At 43.3% G+C, this 15,000-nt stretch overlaps 2 long non-coding RNA genes across 2 annotated transcripts in view; both read left to right on the forward strand.

Annotated features, from left to right (window-relative positions):
* Positions 1-157, forward strand: part of LOC124021481 — a 16,666-nt gene extending 16,509 nt beyond the window's left edge. The window contains exon 3 of the long non-coding RNA XR_006836246.1: positions 1-157. This exon is cut by the window's left edge and continues 16 nt beyond it. This is a non-coding gene — a long non-coding RNA (uncharacterized LOC124021481).
* A 7,573-nt stretch (positions 158-7,730) lies between these two features.
* On the forward strand, positions 7,731-8,116 carry LOC124021482. The gene is made up of 2 exons (XR_006836247.1): positions 7,731-7,793; positions 7,889-8,116. It is a non-coding gene; the product is annotated as an uncharacterized LOC124021482 (long non-coding RNA).
* The last annotated feature ends 6,884 nt before the right edge of the window (positions 8,117-15,000 follow it).

The raw sequence follows: 15,000 nt of genomic DNA on the forward strand, positions 1-15,000 counted from the left end.
AGTAGGACACAAAACAATGGGACATTAAGAGCTGGTATTCATGAGTTTCTATTGACAAATAAAAAAGTCTGCCAAGAAAAAACCTGAAAAACATTACTTTTATATGACTGCTGTAAGTCCTGCTGTAAATGTGTAAGTACTGCTGAATGCTGTAAGTACTGGCTGAATGCTGTAAGTACTGCTGTAAATGATGTAAATACTGCTGAATGCTGTAAGTACTGGCTGAATGCTGTAAGTAATGCTGTAAATGCTGTAAGTACTGCTGAATGCTGTAAGTACTGGCTGAATGCTGTAAGTACTGCTGTAAATGCTGTAAGTAATGCTGAATGCTGTAAGTACTGGCTGAATGCTGTAAGTAATGCTGTAAATGCTGTAAGTACTGCTGAATGCTGTAAATACTGCTGAATGCTGTAAGTAATGCTGAATGCTGTAAGTACTGCTGAATACTGTAAGTACTGCTGTAAATGCTGTAAGTACTGCTGAATACTGGATAAGAGCGTCTGCTAAATGACTTAAATGTAATGTAATGTACTGCTGTAAATGCTGTAAGTCCTTCTGTAAATGCTGTAAGTACTGCTGAATGCTGTAAACACTGCTGAATGCTGTAAATACTGCTGAATGCTGTAAGTACTGCTGTAAATGCTGCAAGTACTGCTGAATGCTGTAAGTACTGCTGTAAATGCTGCAAGTACTGCTGAATGCTGTAAGTACTGCTGAATGCTGTAAGTACTGCTGTAAATGCTGTAAATACTGCTGAATGCTGAAAGTACTGGCTGAATGCTGTAAGTAATGCTGTAAATGCTGTAAGTAATGCTGAATGCTGTAAGTACTGCTGAATACTGTAAGTACTGCTGTAAATGCTGTAAGTACTGCTGAATGCTGTAAGTACTGCTGAATGCTGTAAGTACTGCTGAATGCTGTAAACACTGCTGAATGCTGTAAGTACTGCTGAATGCTGTAAGTACTGCTGTAAATGCTGCAAGTACTGCCGAATGCTGTAAGTACTGCTGTAAATGCTGCAAGTACTGCTGAATGCTGTAAGTACTGCTGTAAATGCTGCAAGTACTGCTGAATGCTGTAAGTACTGCTGAATGCTGTAAGTACTGCTGTAAATGCTGCAAGTACTGCTGAATGCTGCAAGTACTGCTGAATGCTGCAAGTACTGCTGAATGCTGTAAGTACTGCTGAATGCTGTAAGTCCTTCTGTAAATGATGTAAGTACTGCTGAATGCTGTAAACACTGCTGAATGCTGTAAGTACTGCTGAATGCTGTAAGTACTGCTGTAAATGCTGCAAGTACTGCTGAATGCTGTAAGTACTGCTGTAAATGCTGCAAGTACTGCTGAATGCTGTAAGTACTGCTGAATGCTGTAAGTACTGCTGTAAATGCTGTAAATACTGCTGAATGCTGTAAGTACTGGCTGAATGCTGTAAGTAATGCTGTAAATGCTGTAAGTAATGCTGAATGCTGTAAGTACTGCTGAATACTGTAAGTACTGCTGTAAATGCTGTAAGTACTGCTGAATGCTGTAAGTACTGCTGAATGCTGTAAACACTGCTGAATGCTGTAAGTACTGCTGAATGCTGTAAGTACTGCTGTAAATGCTGCAAGTACTGCTGAATGCTGTAAGTACTGCTGTAAATGCTGCAAGTACTGCTGAATGCTGTAAGTACTGCTGTAAATGCTGCAAGTACTGCTGAATGCTGTAAGTACTGCTGAATGCTGTAAGTACTGCTGTAAATGCTGCAAGTACTGCTGAATGCTGCAAGTACTGCTGAATGCTGCAAGTACTGCTGAATGCTGTAAGTACTGCTGAATGCTGTAAGTACTGCTGAATGCTGCAAGTACTGCTGAATGCTGTAAGTACTGCTGAATGCTGTAAGTACTGCTGTAAATGCTGTAAGTACTGCTGTAAATGCTGAAAGTACTGCTGAATGCTGTAAGTACTGCTGTAAATGCTGAAAGTACTGCTGAATGCTGTAAGTACTGCTGAATGCTGTAAGTACTGCTGAATGCTGTAAGTACTGCTGTAAATGCTGTAAGTACAGAAATGGTTAGCTCAGTGATAAATTAATTTCCAACTATTCAGTGACAACTGTGTGGAGTTTGTAGTTTGTTACAGTAACTATGTGAGCTTATTGCAGTATAAACAGTAAGCAATCTCCAAGGACAAACATAGTCAGTAAACTGGTCTTACCGAAGCGCTGTGTGACTTTCAATGTGGTATAAGATATGTTAAATGTATGTAATGTATAAGATGCCATCTTTCCAACAAGTCACTTCGCCAAAATGTATGCCCTGCTAGAGCTGCCCCCCGGTCAACTGTAAGTGCTGTTATTATCAAGTAGAAACGTCTAGGAGCAACAACGGCTCAGCCGGGAAGTGGTAGGCCACAAGCTCACAGAACGGGACCGATGGTCTGTTCTCGGGTGGAACACTCACTGCAGAGTTCCAAACTGCCCCCCTGGAAGCAAAGTCAGCACAATAACTGTTCATTTGGGGAATGGGTTTCCATTGCCAAGCAGCTGCACACAATCCTAAGATCACCATGCGCGATTGCAAAGTGTCGGCTGGAGTGATGTAAAGCTTCGCCGCCATTGGACTCTGGAGTAGTGGAAACACGTTCTCTGGAGCGATGAATCACACTTCACCATCTGGCAGTCAGACGGACGAATCTGGGTTTTGGTGGATGCCGAGAGAACACTTCCTGCCCCAACGCATAGTCTCAACTGTGAAGAGGAGTAATGGTCTTGGGGCTTTTATTCATGGTTTGGGCCCCTTAGTTCCTCCAGTGAAGGGTAATTAACACTACATCATACAATGACATTCTAGATGATTCTGTGCTTCCAACTTTGTGGCAAACAGTTTAGGGAAGGCCCTTTCCTGTTTTAGCAGGACAATGCCCCCCCGTGCACAAAGCAAGGTCCATACAGAAATGATTTTGTCGAGATCGGTGTAGAAGAACTTGACTGGCCTGCACAGAGCCCTGACCTCAACCCCATCGAACACCTTCGGAATTAATTGGAACGCAGACTGCAAGCCAGGAGGCCTAATCGCCCAACATCAGTACCCGAACCCGCTAATGCTCTTGTGGCTGCATGGAAGCAAGTCCCTGCAGCAATGTTCCAACATCTAGTGGAAAGCCTTCCCAGAAGAGTGGAGGCTGTTATATCAGCAATGTTCCAACATCTAGTGGAAAGCCTTCCTAGAAGAGAGGAAGCTGTTGTAGCAGCAGTGTTCCAACATCTAGTGGAAAGCCTTCCTAGAAGAGAGGAAGCTGTTATAGCAGCAATGTTCCAACATCTAGTGGAAAGCCTTCCCAGGAGAGTGGAGGCTGTTATAGCAGCAATGTTCCAACATCTAGTGGAAAGCCTTCCCAGAAGAGAGGAGGCTGTTATAGCAGCAATGTTCCAACATCTAGTGGAAAGCCTTCCCAGAAGAGTGGAGGCTGTTGTAGCAGCAATGTTCCAACATCCAGTGGAAAGCCTTCCTAGAAGAGAGGAAGCTGTTGTAGCAGCAATGTTCCAACATCTAGTGGAAAGCCTTCCTAGAAGAGAGGAAGCTGTTGTAGCAGCAATGTTCCAACATCTAGTGGAAAGCCTTCCCAGAAGAGTGGAGGCTGTTGTAGCAGCAATGTTCCAACATCCAGTGGAAAGCCTTCCTAGAAGAGAGGAAGCTGTTGTAGCAGCAATGTTCCAACATCTAGTGGAAAGCCTTCCTAGAAGAGAGGAAGCTGTTGTAGCAGCAATGTTCCAACATCTAGTGGAAAGCCTTCCTAGAAGAGAGGAAGCTGTTGTAGCAGCAATGTTCCAACATCTAGTGGAAAGCCTTCCTAGAAGAGAGGAAGCTGTTGTAGCAGCAATGTTCCAACATCCAGTGGAAAGCCTTCCTAGAAGAGAGGAAGCTGTTGTAGCAGGGGGGGACCAACTCCATATTAATGCCCATGATTTTGGAATGAGGTGTTTGATGAGCAGGTGTCCACATACTTTTGGTCATGTAGTGTATCTGTGACCAAGAGATGCGTATTTGTATTCCCAGTCATGTGAAATCCATAATTTAGGTTCTTATTTATTTAAATTGACTGATGTCCTTATATAAACTGTAACTCAGTAAAATATTTTAAATTTTTCCATGTTTCATTTATATTTTTGTTCAGTATATGTTGACAATTTTAATTGGCTGATACGGAATTTGAACCGGATATAATCACAGCCACCTGGTGATGATAGCATAGGGCTAAATGGGACAGGTTATGTAATGGGAACAGCTAACATGTAGCCGTTGATTACGTGCAACTACGCCAACGATTTTAAATCGGCTTAAACTTAAACGTAAAACTTGAACTTTTTCTAAAATTATTATGAAGTATTGCCCCATTAGAATTATACGACAGGTGATTCTAATCCTGCTTACTGATTGGTTGAAACCGCGTGCCAGCCAATGTCTATTCCTCGATGTTCCACTTGCTAAGACTATAATGGTGAACTGTTTACTGCTCCGTCTCCCTGTGCTGTCCACGGTCTCATCAGCCCATTTATAAAATCTCCAAATTACCCACCGGTGGTCCCCCATTGATTTCATTAGTCTCACTCAGATATCATATTAGAAACTGGAAACATTTCTCTCCACCTCAAAATGGCAAAAATTTCAAGAATTGTAAAACGTGAGCAAAAAAAAAAAGATCTGCCCTTTTTGCAAAATGTGTAGATTTGCAGCAAACAGTTTCAACATTTCGCTTAGGGCACCCAAAAAGGCTCAGACCCCCAAAAAGACTCAGACCCCCAAAAAGGCTCAGACCCCCAAAAAGACTCAGACCCCCAAAAAGGCTCAGACCCCCAAAAAGGCTCAGACCCCCAAAAAGGCTCAGACCCCCAAAAAGGCTCAGACCCCCAAACAGGCTCAGACCCCCAAAAAGGCTAGGGACCCAAAAAGGCTCAGACCCCCAAACAGGCTCAGACCCCCAAAAAGGTTAGGGCCCCCAAAAAGGCTCAGACCCCCAAAAAGACTCAGACCCCCAAAAAGGCTCAGACCCCAAAAAGGCTCAGACCCCCAAAAAGGCTCAGACCCCCAAAAGGCTCAGACCCCCAAACAGGCTCAGACCCCCAAAAAGGCTAGGGACCCAAAAGGCTCAGACCCCCAAACAGGCTCAGACCCCCAAAAAGGTTAGGGCCCCCAAAAAGGCTCGGGCCCCCAAAAAGACTCAGACCCCCAAAAAGGCTAGGGCCCCCAAAAAGGCTCAGACCCCTAAAAAGGCTAGGGCCCCCAAAAAGTCCTGGGCCCCCAAAAAGGCTCGGGCCCCCAAAAAGACTAGGGTCCCCCAAAAGGCTAGGGCCCCCAAAAAGGCGAGGGCCCCCAAAAAGGTGAGGGCCCCCAATTAGGCGAGGGCCCCCAATTAGGCGAGGTCCCCCTCTGACTGCATGTGTGGGTAAGGATGTGGGTAGGCGAACCCGCGAGCCACTGCTGCCCCACATCATTAGTTCTGAATTTATTGTCGCCCCCATCCCCAATCAACGTTGCCCATCCCTGGTCTGAAGTGATTGTGCTAGCTGTGTAGTTGGCTAGCTAACATGGGGGCGGGGGTTGCCATAGCAACCTGCCAATCGATCCAACGACCAGTGAGACAGTACATTGGAATGACGAGCAGCCGGCTTGGGAAGCAAGCCTCAGGACTATATCCTCGTGGAATGAAAATGATATGAATAAATATATTACCAATTATATCCTCCAAACCCACCGTTTCTCCGGGATTATCACTTCAATAACACCTCACTCAATGTCAACTAGAAAACATGTTTTTACACACAAAACATGTTCCCTCCCTTCCACTCACACGCACAGACCCTCCCTTCCACACACACACACACACACACACGCACGCACACACACACACACACACACAGACCCTTCCTTCCTTCCTTCCACTCACACACAGACCCCCCCCAACACAAACACACACACACACAGAACCTACCTCCCTTTCACACACACAGACATGCGCACACACACACACACACACACACACACACACACACACACACACACACACACACACACACACACACACACACACACACACACACACACACACACACACACACACACACACACACACACACCTCTCTTGCTCAAACATCGGCCCAGGCAGGAAGGATTAGCATACACCTACGTGTGATAACGCTGCCTTCCAAATGCACCCTGTTGCCTATATAGTGCACTACTTTAGACCAGGGCCCTATGGATTCTGATCAAAAGTGGTGCACTCTTTAGGGAATAAGGTACGACTTGGGACACAAGCAAAGAGGATGATGAGGATGATGATGATGGTCATAGAGGCCTGCCTGCCTCACATCTCCTCCCCCCTTCCCCGTGCCACACCGCTTACTCTTTAGGGAATAAGGTACGACTTGGGACACAAGCAAAGAGGATGATGAGGATGATGATGATGGTCATAGAGGCCTGCCTGCCTCACATCTCCTCCCCCCTTCCCCGTGCCACACCGCTTATTCTACTCTCCTCAGGCGAAGCCAGGATGTCAAAAAAACCCCGTTGGAACACGATAATGATGTTTGTATCATATCTCACGCTAGACAGCTACACTGTGGTATTAAATATGATTAATGATCTCACGCTAGCTAGCTACACTGTGGTATTAAATATGATTAATGATGTTTGTATCATATCTCACGCTAGACAGCTACACTGTGGTATTAAATATGATTAATGATCTCACGCTAGCTAGCTACACTGTGGTATTAAATATGATTAATGATGTTTGTATCATATCTCACGCTAGACAGCTACACTGTGGTATTAAATATGATTAATGATCTCACGCTAGCTAGCTACACTGTGGTATTAAATATGATTAATGATGTTTGTATCATATCTCACGCTAGACAGCTACACTGTGGTATTAAATATGATTAATGATCTCACGCTAGCTAGCTACACTGTGGTATTAAATATGATTAATGATGTTTGTATCATATCTCACGCTAGACAGCTACACTGTGGTATTAAATATGATTAATGATCTCACGCTAGCTAGCTACACTGTGGTATTAAATATGATTAATGATGTTCGAAATCATATCTCACGCTAGCTAGCTACACTGTGGTATTAAATATGATTAATGATGTTTGTATCATATCTCACGCTAGCTAGCTACACTGTGGTATTAAATATGATTAATGATCTCACGCTAGCTAGCTACACTGGTATTAAATATGATTAATGATGTTTGTATCATATCTCACGAGCTACACTGGTATTAAATATGATTAATGATGTTCGTATCATATCTCACGCGAGCTAGCTACACTGTGGTATTAAATATGATTGATGATGTTCAAAATCATATCTCACGCTAGCTAGCTACACTGGTATTAAATATGATTAATGATGTTTGTATCATATCTCACGCTAGCTAGCTACACTGTGGTATTAAATATGATTAATGATGTTCCTATCACATCTCACGCTAGCTAGCTACACTGTGGTATTAAATATGATTAATGATGTTCCTATCATATCTCACGCTAGACAGCTACACTGCTAGCAATGTCACATCTGCTCATGCAATGCCCTCTACTGCTCATCCTGTGTCTCCTTGACCTGCCGACACTCCCCAGTACTCTCTCCCTCTCTCTCTGTGTATGTGATTGTGTGGGTGGAGACAGGTGTGCTGGAGTCAGAGTCGATCCCCACCAGCTGCAACCTGTTCCATAATCGAGACCTCTACAAATACTCAGCCCTGCCACTTCCACACTGCCAGATTGTAATCTCTGCTCAGTCAGTCTACGTTTCTAGCCTTTTGTTACTATTCAGATCCTGTTATCCTGTTGTGCCTGTTTTCCTTCCTGACACGGTTTTCGTCTCCGCTACAGTTCTGCCCGCTCTGACTCTGATCCCATTCTCCTGTCCCACGTCTCGTCATCCTGCTACTCTGTCCTGGATTCCCCACTCTACTACTCCCTCCGGACCTGCTTACCCTGTCTCGACCCATCTCGCTCCAGCCTCAGCCTCCGCACCTGGTTTCCAGCAACCCGCCCGAGCATCCCCTGACCTGCACTCCATCCCCCACCTGGGGTTCAATAAATATTTTGGTTACTTCATCTCAGTCTCCTCGTCTGAGTCTGCTTTTGGGTTCCCCTGTTCCACTCCGCGTAACAAGCTAGCTACACTGTGGTATTAAATATGATTAATGAGGGGCGTGTCTTATCTTGCGCTAGCTAGCTGCCTAGTGGAATTAAATATGATTAATGAGGGGCGTGTCTTATCTCACACTAGCTAGCTGTCTAGTGGAATTAAATATGTCTGCTACATTACAGGCAACTGGTTGCAATGCTTTTCTGTCACTGAGGAAACAAGGACATCTTTCCTGCCTGTTGCTGAAGAACCAAGGACATCTTCCGTGAAAGGACTTTATGAATTATAAAAGCTTTGTACGTCAGAGTGAGTTATTGATGTGCTGGCAGGCCTGCAACATTCATGTTGCACCGGATTATCCCGATTAAACCCCCCAAAATAACTTAAACCTGAAGACTGTGAAATGTGACGTGATAGACGGGTATTTCATTTCATGTTGACAGAACTTATAAGCATTTAATCTCCATTTATATAGGCAGACCCTCTATTTACATATTTCCCTCAGGTCGTTGTTGACGTTAATGTGTCTGTAAAAAAAAAAAAAACTCAGCTATTCTGTTCAGTTGTTCTTCTATAGTCAAAAGCCATACTCCGAATACTCCCACGTCCACAGTTATAAACACTGTGAATGATGCAGAATTCATGCTATAATCAAGGACATTTACAAACAGTCAAATTAAATCAACACATTAGATATTTTTTAGCTGTACAATCTACATTTGCAATATGACCTATCATTGTTTAATGTGGATAAACAGCTTTCCAAATGCCAAGATGGAAGTAAGCAAAAAATAAATACAAATAAATGCCATTTGAATCTTTATATTCCATTTTAGCGGCACTCTGTTTGACTATAACCTTGAGTTATATAATTATATATATATAAAATTATATTTAGAGTTTTCAATTGTTGCCTGTAATAGTGTTATTATTCAAGGAGTTGGCATTTTGCAGCCTGTCAATATACTTATTTTATATTTTACTAGGCAAGTCAGTTAATAAAGAACACATTCTTATTTACAATGACAGCCTACCCCAGCCAAACCTAGGCACCGCCTTATGGGACACCCAATCACAGCCAGATGTGATGCAGCCTGGATTGGAACCAGGTATTCTTGCACTGAGATACAGCATCTTAGACCACCGTGCCACTCAGGAGCCCAACGTCTATACACACTACAGCTGTGTCTCAAATGGCGCCCTATTCCCGATATAGTGCACTTAATTTGCCCAGAGCTCTATTTTTTTATATTTTTTTATTTAACCAGGCAAGTCAGTTAAGAACAAATTATTATTTTCAATGACGGCCTGGGAACAATGGGTTAACTGCCTGTTCAGGGGCAGAACGACAGATTTGTACCTTGTCAGCTCGGGGGTTTGAACTCACAACCTTCCGGTTACTAGTCCAACGCTCTAACCACTAGGCTACGCTGCCGCCTCTAATACATAGGAATGCACTATGTACGGTATTGGACTCCATTTTGAATACTCATAAAGAATACACTCTAACTGTTATACACCACACAGACGGTACTGGAGATTTGATGAGCAACAACTATGTTACTACCTTGGGTTCTACTGAGGCTGATGAACACACACAGGTAATTCAGTTAGGTCGCTGTCTCTGCAACAGACAGGTGTGTGTCCAATCAAATTAAATGTTCATTGCAACATATTTTCGTTTTAGAAAAGGTGTAGGCTAACAGCGAAATGGTTCCTTAACGGGCCCTTCCCAACAAGGCAGAGAGAAAGAAAATAGAGAAGTAATAGAAAATTCACATTGAGTAAAGATAACTTGGCTTTATACAGGGATTGCCAGTACCTAGTCCATGTTTTAAGTTCCTCAGCATACACATCACAGACAAACTGAATTGGTCCACTCACACAGACAGCATCATGAAGAAGGCGCAGCAGTGCCTCTTCAACCTCAGGAGGCTGAAGAAATTCGGCTTGTCACCAAAAGCACTCACAAACTTCTACAGATGCACAATCGAGAGCATCCTGGTGGGCTGTATCACCGCCTGGTACGGCAACTGCTCCGCCCTCAACCGTAAGGCTCTCCAGAGGGTAGTGAGGTCTGCACAACGCATCACCTGGGGCAAACTACCTGCCCTCCAGGACACCTACACCACCCGATGTTACAGGAAGGCCATAAAGATCATCAAGGACATCAACCACCCGAACCACTGCCTGTTCACCCCGCTATCATCCAGAAGGCGAGGTCAGTACAGGTGCATCAAAGCTGGGGCCGAAAGACTGAAAAACAGCTTCTATCTCAAGGCCATCAGACTGTTAAACAGCCACCACTAACATTGAGTGGCTGATGCCAACACACTGACACTGACACTGACTCAACTCCAGCCACTTTAATAATGGGAATTGATGGGAAATTATGTAAATATATCACTAGCCACTTTAACCAGAAGGGGACTAGCGTTCCAATTTTGGAACACCCCCCCCCACCCCCCCGTTACAGGTTTCGTTCACTAGGCTATACTATGAGTCAGCGCTCAAAAAGTAGCATTATGGCTCCTCTATCTTGGAGTCCACATAAACCCAAATTTACCACATAAATATTCCCTTACCTTTGCTGTTCTTCCATCAGAAGACCTGGAAGGAATTATACTTACCAAAAACAGCGTTTAGTTTTGCAGTCTGTGTCTTTCCGTTCTCAAACACGACACATTTCGGTTGAAATGTAGCCAAAAGTCATGTGGATGCGCACCAAAACGTCGAACTTACATATTATATGTCGATTAAACTTGTCAATCTAACTTCATAATCAAGCTTTAACATGTTATAAAGGTGTACAGCAATCGTGAGGACGAACAGAAACACAGTCACCGTTTAATCGATCTTGGAAAAAAGACAGGACTTGACCAGAGCGTGTATAAAAGTGACCTGTTTTTTTGCGTGACCGAAAGGTTTCGGCCCGCCAAAACTCTCGTGAGCGTGCGATTCTAACAATGAGAAGCCCCATTGAAAGCTGAGATCGCGCTGAAGAGAGAGAGACTGTTCCCAGAACTGTAACTGCTTGGGAAGGGTGGGGGCGATGACGTCAATGTTGGGCCAACTTTTATGATGACGAGAGAGTTTGGGAGAATGACTGCCCTGAGAGTTCTGCTTTACATACAGACATAATTTAAATGGTTTTAGAAGCTTTAGAGTGTTTTCTATTCAATAATGTTTTTTATTTGCATATATTAGCAACTTTTGACAAAAACATTTTATGTTTACTATGGGCATGCAATTACTCCAGCGGGGCAGTAGACAGCCCTATCCCCATGAGGTTTAAACAATGCTACCTTATATAATGTTACTTACCCTACATTATTCATCTCATATGCATACGTATATACTGTACTCTATATCATCGACTGCATCCTTATGTAATACATGTATCACTAGCCACTTTAACTATGCCACTTTGTTTACATACTCATCTCATATGTATATACTGTACCCGATACCATCTACTGTATGCTGCTCTGTACCATCACTCATTCATATATCCTTATGTACATATTCTTTATCCCCTTACACTGTGTATAAGACAGTAGTTTTGGAATTGTTAGTTAGATTACTTGTTGGTTATTACTGCATTGTCGGAACTAGAAGCACAAGCAATTCGCTACACTCGCATTAACATCTGCTAACCATGTGTATGTGACAAATAACATTTGATTTGATTTGATACCTTGGCTTTATACAGGGATTACCAGTACCTAGTCCATGAAAACCCCCAAACAGCAAGCAATGCAGGTGTAGCAGCACGGTGGCTAGAAAAACTCCCTAGAATGGCCAAAACCTAGGAAGAAACCTAGAGAGGAACTAGGCTATGAGGGGTGGCCAGTCCTCTTCTGGCTGTGCCGGGTAGAGATTATAACAGAACATGGCCAAGATGTTCAAATGTTCATAAGTGACCAGCATGGTCAAATAATAATAATCACAGTGGTGCATCAGGTCAGCACGGCCATGTGAATTGGAGTGGATCATTTAGACAGGTGACCTTGGCATTCTTGGGTACAAGAACTATGGTGGCCTGCTTGAAACATGTAGGTATTACAGAATGGGTCAGGGAGAGGTTTAAAATGTCAGTGAAGACAACTGCCAACTGTTCAGCGCATTCTCTGAGTACGCATTCTGGTAATCCGTCTGGCCTTGCGGCTGTTGTGAACGTTAAACTGTTTTAAGGTCTTACTCACATCCTCTACGGGGAGCGTGACCACACAGTCGACAGGAACAGCCGGTGCTCTCACCTATGGCTCAGTGTTGCTTGCCTTGAAGCGAGCACGGAAGGCATTTAACTTTTTTAAAATCTATTTTTATTTCAACTTTATTTAACCAGGTAGGCGACCTGGATAAGATAAAGCAAAGCAGTGCGACAAAACACAGAGTTACACATTAACAAACATACAGTCAATAACACAAAAGAAAAGACAAATTTAAAAATTTATTTACAGTGTGTGCAAATGTAGAAGATTAGGGAGGTAAGCAATTAATATGCCTTAGAGGTGAACATAATTACAATTTAGCATTAATACGGGAGTGATAGATGTGCAGATGATGATGTGCAAGTAGAGATACTGGGGTGCAAAAAAGCAAGAGGGTAAGTAATAATTTGGGGATGAGGTAGTCGGGTGTGCTATTTACAGATTGGCTGTGTACAGGTACAGTGATCGGTAAGCTGCTCTGACAGCTGATGCTTAAAGTTAGAGAGGGAGACATAAGACTCCAGCTTCAGAGATTTTTGCAATTCGTTCCAGTCATTGGCAGCAGAGAACTGGAAGGAAAGGCAGCCAAAGGAAGTGTTGTCTTTGGGGACGACCATTGCAATATACCAGCGCGAGCTACGGGTGGGTGTTGCTATGGTGACCAGTGAGGTGAGATAAGGCAGGGCTTTACCTAGCAAAGACTTAGAGATGACCTGGAGCCGGTGGGTTTGACGAGGAATATGTAGCGAGGGCCAGCCAACGAGAGCGTACAGGTCGCAGTGGTGGGTAGTATATGGGGCTTTGGTGATAAAACGGACGGCACTGTGATAGACTACATCCAGTTTGCTGAGTACTTTATTTAAACACACCGAAGAAGATGAATGTGGGCATATACACGGGGAGGGGGTTCTGTAATGGACAGAAACAGAGAGATAATAAATATGCTATACAGGAGATAAATACACTGGTGTAAGTAAATATACAGTATGCAGAGTAGGATAGAATGGGATATGGGGTAGAAAAACAAGCACTACATCTAATAATGACCTAATAACTATGCATTACATAGTAGAACCAGATTAATGACTAGCACAGCACTAGATTAATGGCAAAGGGCTGTATATTATACAAATAGGCTATTGCACAGCAACAAACAAGAGCAAGGGCTGTAAATATAAATATACAGGAAACAGGAAGTAGTAAACAGTGACTAATAATTTCCAGCCGGTATCAGTAGTAACATGATAGCAACAGAAATGAGAGCTACACAGAATACTGCTACTCTAGCACATACTGCACTGCTAACAGCAGGAATGAGAGCTACACAGAATACTGCTACTCTAGCACATACTGCACCGATAACAACAGGAATGAGAACTACACAGAATACTGCTACTCTAGCACATACTGCACTGCTAACAACAGGAATGAGAGCTACACAGAATACTGCAACTCTAGCACATACTGCACTGACAACAAAAGGAATGAGAACTAGACAGAATACTGCTACTCTAGCACATACTGCACTGACAACAACAGGAATGAGAACTAGACAGAATACTGCTACTCTAGCACATACTGCACTGACAACAAAAGGAATGAGAACTACACAGAATACTGCTACTCTAGCACATACTGCACTGATAACAACAGGAATGAGAAATCAAATCAAATCAAATTTTATTTGTCACATACACATGGTTAGCAGATGTTAAATGCGAGTGTAGCGAAATGCTTGTGCTTCTAGTTCCGACAATGCAGTGATAACCAACAAGTAATCTAACTAACAATTCCAAAACTACTGTCTTATACACAGTGTAAGGGGATAAGGAACATGTACATAAGGATATATGAATGAGTGATGGTACAGAGCAGCATACAGTAGATGGTATCGAGTACAGTATATACATATGCGATGAGTGTGTAGACAAAGTAAACAAAGTGGCATAGTTAAAGTGGCTAGTGATACATGTGTTACATAAGGATGCAGTCGATGATGTAGCGTACAGTATATACATATGCATATGAGATGAATAATGTAGGGTAAGTAACATTATATAAGGTAGCATTGTTTAAAGTGGCTAGTGATATATTTACATCATTTCCCATCAATTCCCATTATTAAAATGGCTGGAGTTGGGTCAGTGTCAATGACAGTGTGTTGGCAGCAGCCACTCAATGTTAGTGGTGGCTGTTTAACAGTCTGATGGCCTTGAGATAGAAGCTACTCTAGCACATACTGCACGGATAACCCTAGGACCATGCCCCAGGACTACCTGACATGATGACTCCTTGCTGTCCCCAGTCCACCTGGCCGTGCTGCTGCTCCAGTTTCAACTGTTCTGCCTTATTATTATTTGACCATGCTGGTCATTTATGAACATTTGAACATCTTGGCCATGTTCTGTTATAATCTCCACCCGGCACAGCCTGCCCTTGGCAGGTGGGTCCTGTAAACACAAGCCCTGCCACATCAACGCCAGCATAGTAGGATTCCATCTTAGCCCTGTATTGACACTTGATTGATGGTTCGTCGGATGGCGTAGCGGGATTTCTTATAAGAGTCCAGATAGTGTCCCCACTCCTTGAAAGCAGCGGCTCTAGCTTTTAGCTCAGTGCGGATGTTGCCTGTAATC

Source organism: Oncorhynchus gorbuscha, unplaced genomic scaffold, assembly GCF_021184085.1.
Source record: "Oncorhynchus gorbuscha isolate QuinsamMale2020 ecotype Even-year unplaced genomic scaffold, OgorEven_v1.0 Un_scaffold_1127, whole genome shotgun sequence".
Taxonomy (NCBI): domain Eukaryota; kingdom Metazoa; phylum Chordata; class Actinopteri; order Salmoniformes; family Salmonidae; genus Oncorhynchus; species Oncorhynchus gorbuscha.